The following is a 23,285-nucleotide window of genomic DNA, read 5'->3' on the forward strand; positions in this document are numbered from 1 at the left end:
ATGGTTTTGGGTATGGATTACACAAAGAGTGGTTCATTGCCTGCTGGAGGATGGCGGGTGGGGGGGGCTCCATAAAGCTAGACACAACTGAAAACACATACATGCTTGCACACGAACGCACGCACACACCAGGGGACGGATTGTGATTAAAAGACGAGGTGGGGAGTGCTGGTAGCAATAAAACTTAATGAGAACTAAAGGTTTTCCAATATGTCCCATTAAGAAAGAGTCAGAAAAGACTGAATTGGGGGTGAGGAGGCAGTGTGTATGTGTGGGTTGAAAATTCAAAATAGAACCACAATGGCACAGACATCCACCAAGGCGGCATAATCTAGTTTGCATCAACACCAAATGTTCTCGAAGTCACCAAGAATTATCCTAGACCCTCAGTTTTACACGAATCTGCCTCAAAATTGTGAAATTGCAAACAAATAACCTTTTGATGGAATTATTACCTCCTACATCAGAGGAACGTAGGAAAATGTTCCTCGAGCAAAGTGAACAGTCCAAGAACGCCTCCAGCGTGCATAACTTGGGTTGATAATTTATTTTCCTCCTACACTAATGATATAGCGCTCTTTGTTATTTCACTGATTTTCACTCAAGAAAACTATGATAAAAACTGTGATTTGATCTGAAACATTTGTCTCGCTTTCTGAAGGAATGGAATGGCAGAGGAAATTGCTATGTTCAGATCGCATGCTCTTTCAAACTGCAAGACCATCATTCTCGCCAATGCATTGTGTTCCGACTCTCATCCACTCTGGAAAAAGAAAGCCTAAGCTTTCAGAAAAAGTCATCGCCGAAAATGGAAGTCAAAGAAGCTTTCGGTGACAGCAACTTCCAAGAGGGCCCAAGCCAAAAGCTTCAAGTTTGTAGTCCGATTGGTCGTGGTGTAAGTGTAGCCTTCAGGCTCCTTCAGAGCTCAACATGATCAAAGGGATGCTCTATCCAACTATGTCTGATAACTGCTCCAATTCTCCATCTATTGTTGAGCAGAAGTCTAAAAGCAGCAGGACACTTCCAACTTTAACCTTGATGTGTGAAAACCTGCAAATGAAGCAGTTGTCAAGGGGAGATGAGGTGGGGGAGTCGTAGGTGATAACCAGGTACCCTGTCAGTCATAGGCTACTGTAAGTTAGCAAAAAGCTGCCAAAAAGTACTGTATAGTATAAAGAGTAGAGAAAGTGTCTTCAAGATATCGTGATATTTGAATAAAACGTCGTGTTATAAGTGTTATATCATTTAGCGTTGCTGTACAGCTATGCCTAACTAGGTTTATTTCAATTTTAGGGTGTGATTTATCTCTACAAGGCTGTCCCATTAAACAAGACAGTGTATGTCGAGTAAACCTAAATGTATTCAGGCCAGCACATGCAGAATGCAAAAAACTAAGCCTCTTTTTTGCCACCCACTGAAGTTCATGCATCCAGAAAGTGCTCCAGAGAGTTCTCCACCAGGCATTTCCATTCATAAGCTGATCTCAAGGTGCAGCTTGCAGGTGGGCGAGAGAGAAGGTGGTGAACTCCAGCGAGTGCAGAGAAGTCCGTACGAACTACTGGACTGTGACGGGACTTCCTCATGCCTCCATGCTGCCTCTAATGAAGTAATGAATAGCAGACTGGCAGGTTAATAGAAGCCAATCGACTACGAGTCGAGCCAGCAGGAGGAGGCCATGTGGAATACTGATCATTTAGCCGTTTCCTCTCTATTCTTCTGCCTAATCTGTTCCTGCCTCAAACCCAAAAGCATCACAAGCAGCAGCATCAATGATGTTGCCCGCAGCACTCACCATTTAGCATTGTAAGTGTAAGGTTAGTACTTTTGGTTCATCCACATACATGGGTGCACTGTGTAGTGAGCATAGTTATGTAATAAATAACCTTTAATTAATATTGAATGAATGAAAGTATTTTGCTGGGTAGCCTGGCCATGCTATACAGTGCAGAGCATTTGACTGAATTCAAATAGTCCAGTGAAGACTGAACAAAGAGGCAGTAGAAGGAACCTAGTAGCGAGAAAAGAAATTTGTGGCGGACAGTTGATTTGCTCTTTTCAGTATTTTACTCAGAACTCTTTGGCAGAAGAGAACAAGTGCGAAACACGTGATCCATTTATTTAAAATAGAGAGATTCAAAATAAAAAGACAGTTGCTAATTTTTACTCTATCTGAAGGTAAAAATGCATGTGTGAAGTCCATGCAGCAAACATAAACATATAAAGTACATCTATTGAGGGGGTGACATTTTATTTCTCTCTAGAACATTTTGACAGTCTTGAGATTTCATTGTCCCGTGCACCAACTCAAGACACCCTGTGCTGTACCCCGGTCGCAGTTTTACCATTGCAACGTGTTTGGTTAATGTGTAAGCATCAATTACCTGGCATCCACGTGTGCGTTTCTGCCCATGTTGTTCAGTTCAGTCACATTCGGCCACATTGTTCGGGTTGCAATAAGGCAAAGAAGAGTAAACATATATAAACTTAGCATGACCCAGACAACAACAAAGATGAGACAAAAGGCACCAGCCATGAGGAGCTGCATCTGCAATCCTTTAAATATCATATTTTGATGGGCCTCAAAATATGGATCTTGCTAGTGAACAGGAAAATAAACATTTAAAGGCATGATCACAAACTCTGTTGCCAGTATTATCAATAGGATGCTAGTGGGTCTCATTAAAATACTAACTTCCACTCATCTTATAAAAATGCTGTAAGAAATAGACCACAAGAGTTACAACATGAATAGAATTATTCGATAAACACTTATTACATAAAAGAGGAAATACATTCACAGCCTTAAATATGAATTCAGTGTGATTGCGCGTTGATTAATTCCTAATCTCTTCCTCGTGTTGCAATGAATTGCATTTATTGAACAAACCTGACCATACATGGCAACAGAGCCTAGTTTTGGCTCATTACGACGTACAATTATCAAAATTAGTACAAATTAGCAAAAGGAAGCAATCGGTTTTAGACTGATAATCACACGTTGAGGTTTCTCTCAGTGGATAACTTTGCCAACAGCGGTAAAGGTAAAGAGCGATTGTTATGCTTTGAGATAATTACTCATTTCTTTGTTGAGTACCTTTTACAAAATTCTTTTTTAAAACTTCAAGATTCAAATGGATCTTGGTTTATTCAAATGGCCGAACCCTCTAACAGAGCAGACAAAAGTTTGAGCTGTTGTACAGGATGCATAATGCGCTGCTCTCCTCGACCTATGACCTTTCTCAATGTTAAAATGCTTTGCTGGCTTCTTAGTGATTTCCTGGGTTAGACCATGTGGTTGCTGCGGTAACCATTGACACTACAAGAATTATACTTCACTTAAGACATCATTAAGACTGATTAAGACTCTTATTAGTCATGCTGAGTTTAATGTATTAAGCAGCAAATTAACCTCTTGGGAAGTGCTGAATCCTAATAGTGGCATGTTTTGATTTGCTTTATGTTAAAGCAAGTAGGCCCATCAACAAGCAGGCTACGTGAGTGAGCACGCCGCTGCTTCGCCATCCGCCCAAAAAAAAATTCTGTGTACTGCTGATCCGGGCCGGGGCATTCTCTCTATCTGCCGTCACCATTGTTGAAAAAAAGAACCCCCGGTGCTTTATTGATCCACAATATCCAATATCCTGTCCAGTGTGTGCATGTATATATCTCATTATGTCCTTTCCATCAAAGCGAGGTGTGAATTTACTTAGACGGAATGTTGAGAGATAAATGCTAGTTTTCACGCTACGCTCCACTGTCAGTCATTGAAGTGCTGGCATTCCTTTACTGTCGATGTGGCTGCGTGAACAAACGCATGCGAGAATAGTCACGTGACGTCCGGAGCTCTATTGGCAAGGCTGATCTCTTGCCCTCAACTATATCACACTTTGACTTACCGTATTTTCCGCACTATAAGGCGCACCGGATTATAAAGCGCACCTTCAATGAATGGCCCATTTTAAAATGTTGTCCATATATAAGGCGCACCGGATTATAAGGCGCATAGAATAAATAACTCAACGTTGCTCAAACGTTAATGCAATCACAATATAGTAACACTCGAAATAGTGAAAATAATAACAATACATCAATAACTAAACGTTGCTCAAACGTTAATATAACACAACACACAAAATAAACACGTAAAGCTTACTTAAGTTAGTCCTCATCCACGAATCATATATAAGGCGCACTGGACTATAAGGCGCACTGTCGGCTTTTGAGAAAATTGGAGGTTTTTAGGTGCGTTTTATAGTGCGGAAAATACGGTAATCTGAATGATGTAGGTGACATTCCTGCTCAATACTAAATACCTTTCCTTCTTTTCATCTTTTGGAACATGATTAAAGATGTATAAGTAGTCTATTAGCTTTTTAAAGCTTTTAAAAACAGGAAGGCGATATCAGGCAGTGGGAAGGATTCTGAGAGACTTTGGACAAGTTGATTAAAATGGGCTTACTGATGGCGGAGAGGCGCTTGAGTGGGATGTAATGTAAGGATAAGAAGTTGTGAGAAGGAATAAAGAAAGCAACGTAAGTTTCAAGACGAGAGGAACCTCAAACAGCGTTTTTTTTTCCCTTGATATTGCCATAACTAATTATTCCATGTTAACTGAGTCCCTCAGTCTCACCCTGCTGAGTTTTACACTCCACTGCTTTTAACAGACCAAGCCCTCATAAAGTTTAATAAGGCTAATGACTTATTTCATTGCAATCCGGCGTGACACAATGCAAGTTGTCAAATTGAAATACAGTGTAGATGCTGTAACAACTCTTTCAGGATAGGTTCAACAACACAGCATGATGTGGCAGAGGGCAGCATAAGGCAGTGCTGGCCAAATGGGAATGGCTAATTATAGCAAATAAACTGCACTGATGTGTGCCATTAACTACACAGTAATGAAGCCAAGGGATGGGCTGCTGTGACACTGATGAATGGGCAAGGCTCTCTCTGGCCATATAGTTCACACAGCCTCTCGAGGAGAGTGAGAGCACTTGAAGATAAGTGACAGCAAGCTGTGGAAGTTGAATGAAAACAAAGAATAAAAGACGTTGAATGTGGAGTGGTGCAATAGTATAGATGTTTGTAGACTAAGGGCGTGCAGGGCAGAACAAGTGATGCCTTATGTGCCGTGATGTGGGTCAGGGCCAATGAGGTCACACTCTCCCTGCTTAGTCCTCAAGGCCGATCTGTATGTTATGCATATGATGTTATGCATTGCACCAATAAGTCACCACAGCTGCTATTTACGGAGCATTCAAATGTCAGAAAAGGAGGAAAAAATGCTTTGGTTGAAGACAAATATCCGATCAAAGCCCCGAGGCGCAGTGCACCCAACGATTAAAAGGCAGCCGGAGACAAAGTGGAATGACCTGATTGCATTGATGGAGCCCAACCACAATCACGCACAAAGAAACTGGTAGAGAGAGAGTATTCTTTTAGAGCCCATCTAATAAATACAATCAATAATGTTTGCATTAGAGTTAACAAACATTTGGGTGCTACATTCAGACTAAAAGCCAGTGTGTAAAGAGCTTCTCATGATTTATTTACAAGAAGGCAGCTCAATAGTTAGTGTTCTATCAATGCATCTTTACTACTACTACTGCAAACCAAAAGAAATTGAACAATTAAATGCACAAAGGCTTGAGAATAACCAGAATTTCTTGTCTATCTAAATGCATGTTATATTTCACGACAACAGTGTGCATTAAAGTGACTGATTAGCAAGGGAATTCAAATGTGATGTTTGACCCCAACTCATCAATCCACCCATCCATTATCTGAGCCGTTGGAGCCCATCCCAGCTGACTTCGGGCAGTAGGTGAGGGACAACCTGAACTGGTTGCCAGCCAATCGCAGAGCACACAGAGGCTAACAGACATTCACACTCGCAATCACACCTAAGGACAATTCAGGGTGCCTAATTGACCTACCATGAATGTTTCTAGAATGTAGGAGGAAACGGGAGTCCCTGGAGATAAAACACGCAAGCATAAGGAAAACATGCAATATCCACGCAGGCGGGATGGAGCCGGAATCGAACCCTGTACCGCTAAACTGCGAGCCAGATGTGCTAAGCCACACTGTGCCGCCCAAGCTCAGCTCAACACTCACAACACAACTCAATTCTATTTATAGAGCACTTCAACTGAAAGGTGTGACCGCCGTCCACTAAACATTTTGAGCTTTATTTACCTACATGGACAAACACGTCAAAATGCTTAGGATACTATTTTGCTTTGTTTTACATTTAAGAAGTACAAGCACCCAAAAGCACTTCTCATTAAAAAAGATAAGGTTCACTACTTTTTACAATTGCACATTTTTACTATCAACACATTCATAGTTTTATAGTATCATTAAAACTGTTGTTTGTTACATTGTTGAAATATATATATATATATATATTTAAAACGCTAATAAAATGATATAATATGATATATAAGATTACTTATATTACCATTTTTTTCTACAAGTACAAGATAATCAAGGATCATATAACCTTCTGCAATGGCTCTAACAGTTGAATCAAAACTTTTTCAAAACACCTCAAGACCTCTTTGGGGGGAAAAAGGTCCTTTTCATTGAAACACTCAGTTGTCATAGAGACAAGACGGGGAAAAGAAAACCCCCCATGAGCAATACAATTTCTAAAACAAGCCAGTTCACAAAAGAATGGAGGGAAGGGGCAAATATGACTCCAAGGTTTTCCACATGCAAGTGCACGGACACTGTGTGAACACAGCGCACAAAGCAATCCTAGTGACACCCAGAGGAGGCTGCTCCAATCCCAGCGGCTGAGATAAGGAGCCCACAACCACCATCACAGCTCATGTGTCACCGGGGAAGCATTAGGAGAGAGCACAAAGAGGCGACATGCTTCCCAACCCCCCCTCGCTTATTTGCATACATTTGTAAACACAAAAACAAAGCCAACATGGGCCATCTCGCTAGACTAATGCGTTTGCTCGAGCCGGAGCAGAACGAAGCATCCAAATGAGGCGAGGGCGCTAGCCGTAACCTTTCTGTGATAATTCATCCATCTTGTGGGCTCCTGACAAGCGAGACAGCGCGGCAGACAGTCAGCCGACACTAAAGGCGTCCTTTCAGGCAACATACAACAGTTGAACTAGAATGCGGACCCTGGTCTCCTGGCACTAAGGCACGTGTGCCACAAAACGGAGGGGAAAATGGCATTGTTCTTGATGGAGCAAGGAGGAAGAAGAAAGAGGTGTGGGAATATGAAAGGAGACATTAGATATGCTTGACTTAAAGACAGACCAGTATCATCAGTAAAGCCGGAAAATACTTAAGACTGAACCCCAAATAACCTCACTCTGTTTACCCCCCCCCCCTCTTCCCTTTTTGTGTGGGTCCATCATTTCTCGTGTAGTTCTCTGCTTCTTGGTCTTATTTGTACTTCCAAAATCACCCGTCTCGCATTTATTCTCACCTTTTTGTCATCTTTCTTTCAATCATGTCCCTGCAGCTCATTAATATTGGAGTATTGTTCCCTTGCAAGGCCACGGAGAGGTCAATGTCTGAGGGTCATTACACTTTAGATTGTTTTGTCAGTATGCTGAGAGGGAAAGATGTATAAAACGAGAGGTGAGGGTGGGAGGATGAGGAAAGAAAAGTGCAAAAAAAGAGGCAATGGTAAAGCTTTACAGCACAAAAACAACAGATAAGAGGACACAGGGAGTGGAAAGGAGAACAAGGAAAAAAAGGAGAGAAGGAGCTCCATACAAAAAGAAAGGCAGACGAGGACAGAAACAATAATAGCCTTGTCTTATCACTGCACAGTGATGAATTTCCTTCTCACAGGAGTCTCCCGGCCCGGATTGTGCCTGATGACAAACCCCCTCCATCCCTCACTGCACCCATTGCTATTTATGACTGCCACTCTTCCACGAGCAGCCATGTAGGAACCAGCTGGGCTTCATTTCATCTCAGGTCAGTGTCGGCCCTCCTGGGACCTGATGACAGCGTCAAACGGGGCCTCGCCTCGCTTATCACGGGCCTTTCAGCACATCAACTCTTGATTACCAGGGATCAGTGACTCGATTGTTACCTGATGCTTGTGAAAGTAACAATGGCGGTATAATAGGATGAATGCACAGAAATTACACCATAGCAAAGTTATTGATATTGACAATTAAATTGTCTATTCAGCATGTATCATAAGCGATGAAGCTTGTGTGCTTTCTTTTGTTCCAACTTGTTTTATCTGTTGGTCAATCAGTTTCTATAATAATTTGTGTCTTATAAGGAACTGTTTCAATAAGAGTGTAAGTTGTGTCACTCTTTTGTAGACTATTCCCGGTAGCTCTCCATAATTCTCCAATAACAAAATTGGCATGACTCAGCAGCCCCAAGAAGCACTAAGCACTTTGCCAGGCAATTATTTCATGCAATCTGCTGCAACTGTTTGCATTTGGTATGTAGTGTCTGTTTACCAATTCACATCTTCCTGCCTGGAATCAATTATTCAAGGGTGTTACTTTTTGTACCCTCCAACGACAGCACAGGCTGGTCTCAAACGAGAAGCCGAGTCATTGATCGGCACCTCTAACGACACTGAAAATGAACAGGAGACGTAAAGTGGCAAGTTCAGCACTAGGACAAATGCGCCACACGTGCGCAGGAGGCAGAAATAGGAGAGATCCAAGTGCAGAGACACATTAAGCATGAAGGAGCACACTAAGTATGGAGGAACATTTACAATGGTGGTATGCGGCCGAAAATGGTGACAATAGTTTGAGGTAAGAGGCCGTATGGAAAACACATGCACACTGCAGGTATGATGGGGAAAATGTAAGCATGTTTTCATTCGATATAGTTTTGGTATGTACTGTGCTGCATCTCACGCTCAAAAGAGGACTAGCCTTATAATAAATGGGTCACAATTTCCAATGATGAAGCATTCAAAAAGTGGAAAACTCACACACACGGACACACACACAAAGCTGTAGCATATTAAGCCGTAACCGTTTCCTGTACTTAGTAAAACAGCTACGTATAAACGACCTAACTGATGTGGAAAGAGATGACGTCGTCAAGTTAAAAGGGTGCATGTTAGTCGGTAATTGAAAAGCTCCACTTTGATTGTGAAAGCATTGTCAGGGGAAGAAGACACAAGCGGGCTGAGCAAAAAGGGGCAAAACAACATGTTTTTAATCTGCTTAATGGAACAGATGCCTGGCTTACTTAGTCTTTGAGAGCCCACCATCCAAATCACAGAGTGTGGAAATATCTGTGCCTTGGATGTGTCGCTGCTTGGCAACCTCCTTAACAGTAATGAACACATCCCATGCTGCGACAGGTGCAGTGTTCAATTGTACTCTGTAATCTTTCTTTGGTGAAGCCATGTAAAACGTTCACACACCCCGACGCTTCTCCTATAGTTTGTCTTTTAAATTTTGTGGGCGTGGCTCGGATATACCTTTTTTTTTTTTTATTTAGCTGTTGGTGGACATATGATCATGTTCTATGATTTCTGCCAGGAAGCAAGAGTCATGCAAAAGTGTGAAATAATCCTATGCATTGCATTGACCCACTAGATAGCTGGTGTTTTTTATGAAGTACCACACAGGTCTTGTTTTAAACACAGCTTTTTTTTTGTATGGATGGATCAAAAAACAGTTGTGTTTTTTCTTTTTTTCCCAGCCAACCTAAATGAATAGGGTCTGACAATTTGCACATGAAAATATGGAGTTATCAAAAATGTATTATAAGAAATAAAATAATATATAAGAATTTTCACATTGCTTGCTAAGTAAAAGTGTTAAAATACAAGAGTTTGTTTGTTAAATTAAAATTGTCAAAGAGATAGGCAACAACGATGTTATTTATTATGTGTGTCATTTTTTTCGTGCAGCTTTCTCTCGAGCTTTTGGGCTAATGTTTTTTTTTCTAGCATCTACTCTAATTCCCGACGCTGATCTCCTCTAATCACCCAATTAGTTCCCCCAATGCTCTATTTTGGTTTTCCATTTCAAGTTTTAATTGCTTGACGAAATAAAATGGATGTTTCCGATTAAATAATAATACGTAGTCTTTTTAGATAACAAGTTGTCAGAATAAAAGATCTGAAAGCACTCACAAACCTTCCGTCATTTTAATGTGAAACTGTCACTATTTTAGAGATACTACATAAAGAAAACGAAGAAACAATCAAACTTTTTACACCACAGAATGTGCAAACAAAGAATAATTTTTCCATTGAGGGTAACAAAGCCATAGAAGAGGTTCTGACAACAATGAGATTAAAGCTCCGCTGTCTTTCGTGGTACACCAGAGGCTGGCATGTGTTTCCCTGGGCAACCAATCATTCTCCCAGGAGAATGACTCATGTTGAAAGTAAAAACTATCATCGGGAGCAGCCAGGATGCCCGAATTTAAGTTGAAGAGGAAAATAGTTACGTCAGTCAGATGAGTTCCAACAACATGCATGCCTCTGCCACAAGCTATATGCTACTCATAGTTTGTTTTTATTTGATGTCAGATTTATAAACATTATATTCATCACATTAGAAATTCAAGGAATATGTTTAATTTTCATCGAAGGAGCTGTATCACACATTTTTTCACAATTTAAAACAGATCCCATGAAATGTCTGTCAAAATACCCCATGAATGAACTATTACATTCATATTTGTGCAGTATACTTCTTGTCATGCTAAAATTAACCCATTTCAGGGACAGAGCTGTCTCATTCAGTGAGCTGGCCCTCATCCTCCACATATAATGCTGCAATCGCAACCCAGGGTTTTGGTACAAAGTTAACCAACGGGCTGGATCTTGCTGTGTGTGTGTGTGTTCTGGCTAGCATTTATGAAAAATCTTCCCTTTTCCATCCGTTGGCACTAAATGTGTGCTGCAAACGGCTTCTTAAAGTCTTTTTGCAGATGCAGACTCCAAAGTGTGGAAATGAAGCATTTGATCCAGGGAATGGGCCACCGTCGAATTGACAACGTCACAGAGCAATCGAGTTAGTGCTGCTTATGAGAAGCTAATGCTTAAAGATAACGCTAATCTGCACGTTCAGCAAAATAATGTTGCTCTAATCTTGCCTGAAGCCACCACTGGCAAGCAGGCAAAGTCAGATTATGAAACCATTACTCAAACATATTTTCTCTCATTAAAAGGGAAATCAATGATGTATTTGGTTAAAATTCTTGCCACAGTTTGACGTAAAATTTTAATGTAGGCAATATTAAGGAACCCACATTATTTTTGCTTCTCTAAAATCAATCATTCGGACATATTTGGATTTTAAAAACATTTTCAATATTTAACTCGCAGCTTCGACTGATTCGTCGACAAAACACAGGACATGATTTCAAATTGACAGTGCCGAAAAAGTGCAAACATTTAGTATGTTACTGGTTTGGTAACGTTAAGGAAAGGGACTGGGAATGCTACACAGCACACAGGCTTGGTCACTAGTTAGTTGCAGACTGCAAAATACACGCAGGTGAAGGGTTTTTGCTATCGGCATTGAAACGCAGTGATCAACATAAGTCAATCACGTCTGTCGCGAAAATCGGCCGATCGTGATCATTGGCCGAGCGATTGGAGTGCAGTTACAGGGTTACAACAGTGTCAAAGCTAAGTAGTAATCGTATCTACTGAAAAAACAAATGATTCATATCAAAAGCTCATGATGTAAAATATCTGCTTGGTAGGTGATCAAAAACACTTCCACCATCTTCAGCCAAAAAAGACAACTCTAAATACTGAAGCCAGTCCGAGTTATTCTATTTGACCAAAAGAAAGTAGAAACATGACTGGGAGTGCGTTGTTGACACAAAATTTAGCATGTGAAACAAATAATGAACAGATAGAGACTGAGGCTGAGAGACAAAGAACAGCCACGAAACAGACAAGAGAAACGAGTGGAGACGAATGGTAGGAGACAGAAAAAGGAGCGCACGAGGAAGCCAGACAGCTAAGATGAGAGAAGTGCTGCAAAAGTAATGAGACGAGAAAGTAGATGACCTTAATCAGTCACTCTCAAGCATGTGCATGCCCACAGACACACACACAAACACTTACAAACGTGTCTGGCGTGCGTTTGCACAGTGAAGCTCTTGGTTTCATTACTGGCCCATTTCCTCGGCCTAATACCCCCTCAGGAGCCGGTGATAAGGAATGTGCACACACTCCTCTGTGCGCAACATCTCATTTGAACGGAGGAAATTGGAAAGAAAAGGACAAAGGAGAAATGTGTGCAGAGGTGAGAAGGACAGCAGATGAGGGCTGTGGACGGAGAAGATGGCGGCGTGGAATGGAATGGATGTTTGGCAGCAGAGCCCAGATAAGCCCCGTCCACCACTCCATGGTTAAAAGGTGTGCTTCTGTGATTAAGGAAGGGAAGAGTGGGGATTGTGAGTAAGCTAAACGTATGGCAAAATGTTAATAAATGTGAAAAGTAAGCCAACAACAAGATGGTAAATATGGGAATGAATGCAGCGGGAACTACAATCGCAGATCGGTAGAGCACAAACAATCTTAAATGCACCAAAGCAACAAAGTGACACACTTGTAACGCCTTTTGTTACTTAGACTCATGCATTATTCAGTGAAAGAATTTGGGAAAATGCTCACAAAATATCATACATGTAGATGTTGTACACTTGAGACTAATTGGGCCTAACCCAAGGCTCTCTTCCATTACAAGAGTTGGAAGGGGGCGGTGCTACTCTACTCAAAGAGCCAGCAGGAACACAATTGTTTGAAGGAGAAAAAAAACAGCACTTAAAGGATTATAAATCAAGGTAAATCACTATACCCCAATTCAGAGCAGCCTCCACCCATCTGCTTCACAAAGCAAAAGCATCAATAGCACCGTCTGATGATGGACTGGCACTGTCAAGCACTTACTGGTCATGAATGCGGCACACACACACCACCACAGACCAGAGCGGCGTTGGCACCAGAAAGCAGGTCAAGTGGACAATGAATGGACAGAGCTACAAAGCAGACACATAGAAGATATTAAGTTGTTATGCAGGGCAGCTTGTATGCATGCACACGCAGGCGCGCACACACACACACACGTGTCACATATAAGAGAAGACAGGTGAGTTGTTGCGGAGGAAGCAATTCCTCTTTGTGATTTACTTTTGATGACCGATAGTGCTGTGAGGAGCCAAGCTACAACATTTTACTAAAATATCTTTGGAAAATCTGGAACATGAGTGTTAGTTTCAGAGAGCCAAGGCATGATTACTGACTGACAAGGCCAATTACACTGAAGCCAAGATTGACGCTATTCAGTGAAAGAATTGACCGACGGCTGCCAGATTTACTCATTTAAATGGTTAATCTGAGAAAAGCAAAGTGGAGAAGTGAGGAAACCATTTAGCATATCATCTATGAATTATACATGAAAATTCATCTCTTGTACTGTTGCAATTATAAAGCAAGCAGAAAGAAACAAGCTCTTCTTTTAGCCCTGATGCAAAATGCAGACTGAGAAGTATTCAAAAATAAAAAGCATGAAAGAGACAATCATAAAATCAGTGCATTCACTAAACAGCGATTAGATGATGTACCAGTGAGATTTCTGCCCCTGTGCTATACCTCATGACTTAAAGGGGGAGTCAACCTCTAAATTTTCTTTGTAATAATGTTTTGATTAATGTTTCGTTACCGAGGAATGTCTAAGTCGAAGACAATCAAAACAAAAATGTACGTCTATCTCACGGGCGAGAGAGTTTGGGTTCAGAATTGGGCAATGTTGACTTTGCATGTTCTCCCAGTGTATTTTCTGCGGGCACTCTGGCTTCGTCCCGCATTCCAAATAGATGCATGTTAGCTTAGTTGAAGGCTCTAGAATGTCCACTGCGATTGTGAGCCTGACTTGTTTTCTTCAGGCTCTGATTTGCTCTCGGTGCGCCTGGCACCACTTTGCATAGCAGCAGCCACCCATTGGTGTTTGAATAAGTGTGTGATTGATTGAATATAGGCTTGAGGCACCGTGACAGTAAAGATAATCCCACTCCATTTACGGTTCAGCTTTCTATTTAATGATGGTTACTGATATTGATATTTTATGTGTAGATCAGTGTAATTCAAATTGTGGATATCTTCCTTGCAGTGTGGGGCAAAAGGGCGCTGTGCATATTTAAAATAATTGTGATTAGGAAAAATGTATTTTGGAAATGTTCTTTTTGCTTAAGGCTTTTTGTTGATACAATAATTGCATGTATTTTACAGACAATGATGAAGTGCTTCTTGAGGGCACTAAGAGCACGTGCCCACACACATTTTAAAGGATGTCAAGATGTGGATGTACTTCATGCAGGTCTGGCTAGGAGCCAGAACAAGAGTCTCAAGGCAATATGTTTCTTTTCACAAGCATTCACAAAAGGCGACTTTGCAGGGAGCCCTCCGAGGTTCTGTCTAATCCTGCTCAGACTCTCCCGTTGCCACTCAAAGCTATTGTTGAATCATGAAAAGCACCACCAATCTCCGCAAACCCGAGTATACGGGTTAGAGGGGTCAGCGGAGTGTGTTCGTTTCTGTGAAGAATGAAACCACAGCCGCGTACAGCTGGGTCGCGAACAAGTCTTGATACTTTATCTTGACATATTGCTATGTAGATTTTTACAAAATAATCTCATTGCGGAAAACATTTTCACATTTCATCAGCCCAATTTAGAGCCCGTGGGTATGCTTATAAGGCTTGTGATGCAAACAATAAATCACCATCACCAACTTTAGAGTATATGTATAAGTTGTTGTTCTTACTGGGCATTTTATTATAACAAGTTGGAAGAAAAGTAAAACACTAAAGACATAAACACAAATATAGTGGTCAACACATTTGCCTTTCAGTCCATCAATTCAATTGTCATCTGGTTAGGAAGTTCATGGTCCTATGTGGCCCATCAGTAAAACTGATGAAAAAGTATTGCCCCCTACAGCATTTAGTTTCTCCATTAACATCTCAGATTTTGTCTTTTGTCTTTGGGGTTCTGTATCCGAGGAGAATTCGGAAAGCTGATCTGAAAAGGAAAAAGCGGATGTACTGACCTTTAATGTACTGACCAGATACTTTGCAACCATTGACAACAAAAATGCCCAACGACAAACTGTACTGCTCAGTCAAGAAAAAGCTTTCATCCCTATATGTGTGTTTTCTGACATAAACACTTTGCTTCTTTCAGAAGCTGGATGTTATGTGAAACTTCCAAAATGATTGATTGAAAAAAACAAAAAGAACATCAGTCATGGAAGCTGTCAAGATGCTTGCGGCAACATTAAAGGCCTCTGGAGTTCTGGCAAGTACTAGTTATGTACGACATGTGACAACAATCTGTCATTTTCCTCAAGGAAGCCTTTCATTTAATCATCAGGCAAGCTAAATGTTTCAAAAAACATCCAATGGTCTACGGAAGGCTCCCTCGCAATCTGGCAGATTTAGAAAGCCTTCCTTGAAAGATGTGGCCAAATGTCGCGAATGTGCAAAAAATTAAACGAGTATTATCTGTGGCCTGAAAAGATTTCAGAATACCCACAGTTGATCCTTCCCTCAAAAATGTAGCCTAATCAGACATGACAAGCCTAGCAAGTGCCAGCGGAATCACACCACAAACTTCTCTCATCTTGGCTTAGACCAACACAAACATATTACAGACGCTTTCATCATGTAGTCGCCCTCTACAAAGTGATTTTATTCTTGAAAGATGACCAGCAGTGCAACAGCAAGGGAGTGAATGAATCAACATGCCGTCTTACATTTGAATATATCTGAGGTGATTAAAATGTAGCACACACAAGTCTGGCATGCAGAAGAGACTAATGATTTCCAATCCGCAGTTCAAATGGGATGAACTGAGACCCAGATTCCCCATTTATTTTCTTTAATTAAGTCAGCTCAAGCTGACAAGAGCGTGTTGTCCCTGCAAAGTGAGGAAAACGGGTGCTAAGAGAGAAATGTTGACAAATTCAAAAATTGACATGGCCCTTGCAACACGTACAAACAAAAGTGAAGGAAAAAGTCCAAATTGAGAAATGCTGTATCTTCGGTCATATACATTTACAAATATGTATAGATAAGTTGAAAGCTGTACACGTAGACATCTTTCAATTATTTTACCCTTTTACAATGCAATCACATTTTTTCAAAAACTTTGATATGAGTATTTCCCTAGAATAATCAATGTAAGTGGATCGACTTCCGGATGAAGCATTAGTGGGTCAAAGTGACACCCTGCGGTTCGCCACCCACCAATGTCCACGAGTCAGTTACTTGACAATGACAACAGTACACATGCGAGCAATATCGGTTTGTCACATGACCCAACAACACTGTTTTTACTTGTAAACAAATTACCAAATAAAATGTGTCATTTTGGTTATTCCTATATGCCCCAAAAGGATTTCGTAAACTTCAGGCCTTCTTCAAAACAATATTTTTTGTTAGGTTACAGTTACATTGCAACCTAGGTAGAAATAATTTCACAAAGAAATAATACATTACATACAACATCATTTGAAATATTTTTTTAATCAGTGATGGTTACTTGTTTATGATTAATAATAAATCAGCTAAAGATCGGTCAATTAAAACATTAGAACCCTTTAAGGCTCCTTGCCAGATGAGTGATGCAACTGAAGTGGACCACCACAGAAAAATTATTTTGCTGCACTGTATTGTATTATTTGAAATGTGGTGCCAATTGTCAAGTGAGATGTGATTGACCACACAAAGAGGGTTCAGGTGTTAATAAAGGAGAGAAGCCTTGATTGTGTTGGTGCAGCACTGCTCCGGCTGCCTGTCTCATGTAAAGAACCAGAAATATATTTTGGGGGACGACTGTGCATTCATGTGCATTTTTTTTTGCTGTTATATTTTTGGCGCTGTTCACCAGCGATTCCAATTTCGAATCGCACCAAAGCCAGCTGCTGACCATCAGCTGGTCATAGCAATTTGCGGAGCTGTGCGACAGTCGAGGTGCTTCGGTGTGTGGCAGAAGCTGTTTTCTGGCTGAATCATATTTATACCATGAAGGACATTACATTTTTCAAGTGCTACGTTCTGCTATACACTTATTGGAGGACAGAAACGACAGTACTGTCAGGTGGGACCGTTCAGTAAGGCGAGAAATAAGTGAAAACGAATCAGAAAAATAAATACAGTACCTACTGATGATTTGAACATTGGATAGAAACTTTCGAAATGTCTCAAAACATAATGTCAGGGTAGAAGACACCATCTGGTCACAGCAAGTTCAAAACTCAAAGCTTATATTTCTCCCCAGCACTGGTCACTACTTAAACAACAATAGAAGAAGACAGGCGTAGGCTCTACACACTATGCATTGCGCAAGAGCAAATCGTAAACAATATAATTTGGTGTACAGTGCGGGCAGACAAGAAAGCAATGAGATCACTGTTATCGTCTCGTCATGCGAGCCATAAGCCCGCAGTTGCATCATCAGAGTTTCCTTCCTCTAGCATTGCACCGTCTGTGTACCACTCAGTGTGCGTGAGGGGGTGGTGACGGCAAAGAGCCACAGAGGGCACACCCGGCGGGAGAACTCAGAGCTCTCTCTGTGCGAGTCAATGTCACGCTTGTGCACTCACGAACGGATGCCAGGACGTCGGAGTTCCGAGCCAAGGAATCGAGTCAGAGCCAGAGAGTGTTTTCTGGAGGAGCAGTCCAACTTTGGAGAGCCATGAAACATAGCGACTCACCGAATGTGTTAGAAATGTGACACATTAGGGATTAGCGGGTATTGCTTTGCTGCAGACATTTTATGAAAAAGGAAAATACAAAAAGTTCAAGACTGTTCACTCCTACTAAAGCAAAGGATTCTCCCAGAATATAAAGTTGTCCGTTTTTTTTTGTTTTTTTTTAATGGCTCATTTGTCACTCAGAGACGCCAAGTCTACAAAAGCTCTCGCCCATTCTGCTCACACTTACTGACAGTCCACACATCAGTGTACATATCCTCTGATGCTCTGCTGTGCCCAACTTTTCAGGCAGGTAGAAAAGGGATACTACGAATTTGGAGTACAAGTTCGGTGGACACTCGGCCCATGCTTTTCACTCTGAGAATTACCGTATTTTCCGCACTATAAAGGCGCACCGGATTATAAGGCGCACCGTCAATGAATGGCCCATTTTAAAACTTTGTCCATATATAAGGCGCACCGGATTATAAGGCCCATTTTAAAACTTTGTCCATATATAAGGCGCACCGGATTATAAGGCCCATTTTAAAACGTTGTCCATATATAAGATATATACATTTGGCCTGCGGGCCGGACTTTGGACACGCCTGCTGTAGTGGCTCAATATTGGTCATATATAAGGCGCACCTGATTATAAGGCGCACTTTTGACCAAATTGGAGGTTTTGAGGTGCGCCTTGTAGTGCGGAAAATACGGTACATGTCTATGTCTGTTTGGACTTAAGTCAATTGGGGGAATGTCAATTTGATTTTAGCCGCTGAGAACAGGGCTGGACTGGCCATCTGGCATATAGAACGGACATCTTTGGGGACCGTTGCGTTTTTTTATTCAATTATCTTCCTTCATTTTACCCCAAGAGACTGGCACACAATTCTGAGAGAGCAGCCCCTTAACAATTTACAATGTAGACAGCAAACTGAACCAGTCAACATCAGTGGTGGAACCATGTGGTCGCCAAGGGTGCTCAGGAATCATGTACATACATAAATGTGTCCTCACACAAAGTTCGTCAGCCCACGACTTGGCAGCTACGTTGGGCAAAGATCTACCATTTGCAAATAGTTGCTTGACTACACTGTGTCAACCATGTCAAAGCCAAAAGCCACATAAATTAGCTTTAGCAAGAGGGTGGGGATGCTGCAGTTGATAATATGTTGCCATGTGCCACATGCATATTTGCTACACTTACTGACAAGTGTAATCGGTAATATCATGTACTATAATGCAAGTCTCCTTGGGGTAATGTGACAAAAGCATGTAACAGCTCTTTAGCATCACACCTGGGAACTTTTTTAAATGATGAAGGGTTATGCTCATCAACTGGTGGGGGGTAACTGCTGCAAGGCACATTGAAACACATTGATTTTCCATTGTTGATTTGAATTCTATTATCATGTTTAATCATGCTGAGTTCTTTGACAAATGACAAGGGGTATGCTTTTTTGTGAATTGTGAGTGTTGAATGCTTGCTTGTCTTAGATGCGATTTTAGGAAAGGCCCCGCTGCACAATAAATGGTCCATAAAAAGTAAACTTGCATTGGTGGGGAAGAACTTGAGGGGCCTGACCCCAGCCGAATTTTTTCATGTTTTCATATAAATGTGAATTTGAACTGAAACACCCCCACGGTGTAATTTGATCTATTTATTTATTATTTGATCTATTTGTTATTTATTAATATTATGTTAGTATATTGTCTATCTGTTTATCTATCTGTGTGTTTCTGTATCTAACTGCTGGCTCCTGAATTTCCCCCCGGGGATCAATAAAGTCTATCTATCTATCTATCTATCTATCTATCTATACATACATATTTGAATCCTCTAGGTGCATGGCCAAATTATTGATTTTTGGGCAGTTTGCTGGAATTTTTCTGCACACCCCCTGAGATACCCTTGGCCACCACATGGCATCCCTAAAGAAAATAAATCCTAGCTTCGCCAGTCAACATGAACAAATCAGTTGAGACAATGACATAAAAAAAAAGCTGATGTTTTTTTCTGTGACATTCCAAACTAATATCCACAAAAGCTTCATTAAGACGTTATTTCATTAGTTAGTGCATGACTCTTATTGCTCTTATATTTATCTTATTTTAAACATGACTTAACCGCCAGCATTTGTTCACACGGCCTCCTTAGTAATGATAAAACACCTAACTGCATTTCCCTCCCTCCATTTGAATTGTAATTGTTCTATGATGATCTTGTCTTTAATCCCTAACAAGTACATTTGTGGAAAGTAACATTAATGAATGTAATTACAGAAAAAGTCTTCACCCCCAGGAGCATTTCCATATATAGCCACCAGCACACACTTACAGTCTAATTACATTCCTGCTGCAAATACATCTTGACGTTTGAACTCCCTGAAGGCCCAAAGAGTTAACACATGATTGCGTGCAGCAACGACATGGCCACACTGCCCCGAAGCCCTCCTGACACCCCAATCTCCCAATCAGTGATTCATGGCTATTATAAAAAGAAATTCCGCCAGGAATCCTGGGAGAGACAGAGGGAGGAGAGTGGAAATATATCTTTTACCAGAAAAAAAAACGCGCAGCACAATGGTGTGGAATTGCCCACTGGCCAATTTCGCGTGCTATTATTACTTTGTCAAAACAATCTAGTTTTAGCTTTACTCTAATATTTATACTGCATTTTAACTTACCTTTTTTTTCACTGTTGTAACAATCAAATATGATTATGTCGGTTTGTTTTCTTTGCCATTGTTATTTGGTGAGGAAATTTGATTTAGCAATGTCTTAATGTAGTTTGGGGGACAATTGTCTGGTAGATCAGGTGTACATGAGGATTTCTAGCTCGGTTTTGCAGGTGATCATATTATTGTGGCTCATGCACAGGTCATTTTTCATCCATCCATTATCTGAACCGCTTATCCTCATGAGGGTTGCCGTGCTGCGATACTGGTATTTTAAAAAAATCTCAATATATGCTTAAAGCATATACATAGCTTTATTCATGGGCAGAATACAACATGTTTAACAATACACAGAACATTTTCCATTCCAGGGAGATATGTGGTTTATTTTTGGAGCTGACAGAGCTGTTATTTAACATTGTGGTCATTCGAATCCCAGTGGAGGGGAGCGTCGACTTGATATGAAGGACGTGTTGATGTTGCTGAGGGCAGCAAAGAGTTGTCATGAGCCCACGAAACCAAATTGTCAGAAATTCTCTGTCAAGTGCAAGTTTCCGTGTGTGCATGAGCATGTGTGTGCGCGTGCACGTGTGATTTGCCAACTTACGTACATGCAGCTACGAGTCAAGCTGCTGACAGGTGAACGCCACAGTGGACTTTAGGTGGTTTCACTGTCATGTGTATGACTGCTTGAGTGCAAAGAATCACACACACACACACAACACACACACGTATACACAAACTCTTGCCCTGACTTCATTTGTACAAACCTTGACTGAAGTTCAGCACATCAATGCTATGCTTTCACACGTTTCTATACCAGTAGCTGACATCATTACCAGGAATAGAAAAAGACCACGTTTGTGGTAGAGAAACATTAACACATTCTGGTTGAAAAGCCATCGCTCGCCATTGTGCAATGTCATGTGGTATTAGACATCAAGCCCCTTTTTAAAACTCATTTCAACTGACAACTAAAGCCTGATAATGCGCCATTTCCTTTTTTTGTCTCTTTCCTCCCAAATGCAATTTGGAGGACACATCTGAGTGCTTCCAAGCTCTAAAGCAGCTGAAATGGGAGATATTCACACGAGAAATTATGGGTGCATTACAGGTGCAGATTGACACTTCTCCGGAAGGAATGGAATAAAGGCAGCAAATAACGATTCCCTTGTAGCCTATGAATGAGCAGAAAGAGCTTGAATGAGAGGGGTGTGCCAGCGAGTGCGGGTACCAGTGGGGGTACAATCCAGGGGGAGTGGGGCCTGCAGTGAGCACAAGTGCGAAATTCTACATGACCATTGCAAGCATGGCATAGTGTGTAAAAGGTAGGGAAACAACATAGTGGGGAGAAAAAAGAAAAAAAAAAAAGAGCACGCAAACCACAGGTTGAGAAGCCATCGGAATACAACTGATAAATTCTCCTTTAAGCTAAATAAAGTCAAGTGAAATAGCCATACTCAGACTTAATGTGTCTCTATGGAAATAATACATTCGTCCGTCCCATTATATTGTCCATGGAAGCAGATTTCATACAAATGAGTTTCCTTGAACAGCAATCATTGTTTCACAATGACTTCATAGAATTTATTCAAAATGTCTAATCACCCACATTCTTGGAAGATACTCCAGATAGTCTACCAACAGTATTGTCACATCACTTTGGTGCTTTTACTCACCCTGAATCACACAAAGCGTATCAGCAACATTTGTTTGTTTGTTTGTTTGTTTGTTTCCACAAGAAAAAATTTAAAATGTACATAGATTAAATAAATGTGATGGAGAATGTCTAAAAAACCCTCCAGGGGCTTGCGAAGTGGCATTCTCCAGAAATATGAGTACATTTAAGGTGAAATTTCAATGGATAGAGAAATACGCATCCTAATACATGTCATACAGATGAAAGAAATAAGAGAAATTAATAACAGGGATAAGGGATTTATGTGATGCAAAGAGTAAATTGCAAAAAGATGTAGCTCAGCACCATATCTTGGTCTGTTTCCTCATGTTTTGGTTGTTTTTCACCCTTTTTCATTTATCGTTGTAATAAATCAGCACTGCATCGTCTCAAACATGCTACCAACTACAGCACCTGCATATTATCAGCATTGCCTCCTGTGAAACAAACCACTCTATAAACACGGTTTTGATAACCGCTTTCCACTGTTGTTATCTTAAAAGCTCTCTGTTGTTTTCATGTCGATAGAATCAAATGTAATCTCCGGGGCCACTCAGTGTGCCCGCATGACTAATTTTTAAAAATGATTTTCTTCCATTCAATTAGCAATACAACAGCTGATTCTGCCTACCAAGGTAAATTTATTTTTTAACTGGCTGCCATATTTATTTATTTTTTCTAATCAGAGCTGGTGCTAAAAGCATTAATACCGTTGCTTTCCTTTTGGGACGATCAACACCTCTGCTGAGAATGGAGGAAATGAAAGCACCTTTGTAAATAATGATTTCTATGCCCAGTGTGGGTCCCATTACTTCATGCACATATGCTGAATCATGAATCTTCAGGAAATAACTTTTATTGAGCCACGGGGGTGATTGAAAACAGGAAAAAGTTTTGTCTAGTGTTTTTTTTTTCTTCTACATGGACTATAAAAGCTAAAGCTTGCCATAGAGGAAGATATTAATTAGTATACTCCAATAACATCACTAATATTCTTTAAACTGAAAACTATTTGAGAGTGAATTAATGCCTCATTTGATTGTAGCGAGGGTTTCTATTTCATTTGACCTCAGCCGCTTCAAACTTCAATCACTCAAGCAACCAATCAAGTCCACAAAATCAGCAGACTTCCCAGTGATCAACTCATTTGAAAGCTGCAGTGTCGTTCACAGCCTGGATCAACCAGACGGTCACTATTAACACTCCTTTTATTGCAATCGGGGAAATTTAAGCA

At 40.8% G+C, this 23,285-nt stretch overlaps 1 protein-coding gene across 1 annotated transcript in view; it reads right to left on the minus strand.

The window, feature by feature from the left end:
• b4galnt4a (beta-1,4-N-acetyl-galactosaminyl transferase 4a) overlaps positions 1–23,285 on the minus strand; it is a 91,500-nt gene that overhangs the window by 56,249 nt on the left and 11,966 nt on the right. The window lies entirely within an intron of this gene.

Source organism: Syngnathus acus, chromosome 6 (assembly GCF_901709675.1).
Source record: "Syngnathus acus chromosome 6, fSynAcu1.2, whole genome shotgun sequence".
In the NCBI taxonomy this organism is placed as follows: domain Eukaryota; kingdom Metazoa; phylum Chordata; class Actinopteri; order Syngnathiformes; family Syngnathidae; genus Syngnathus; species Syngnathus acus.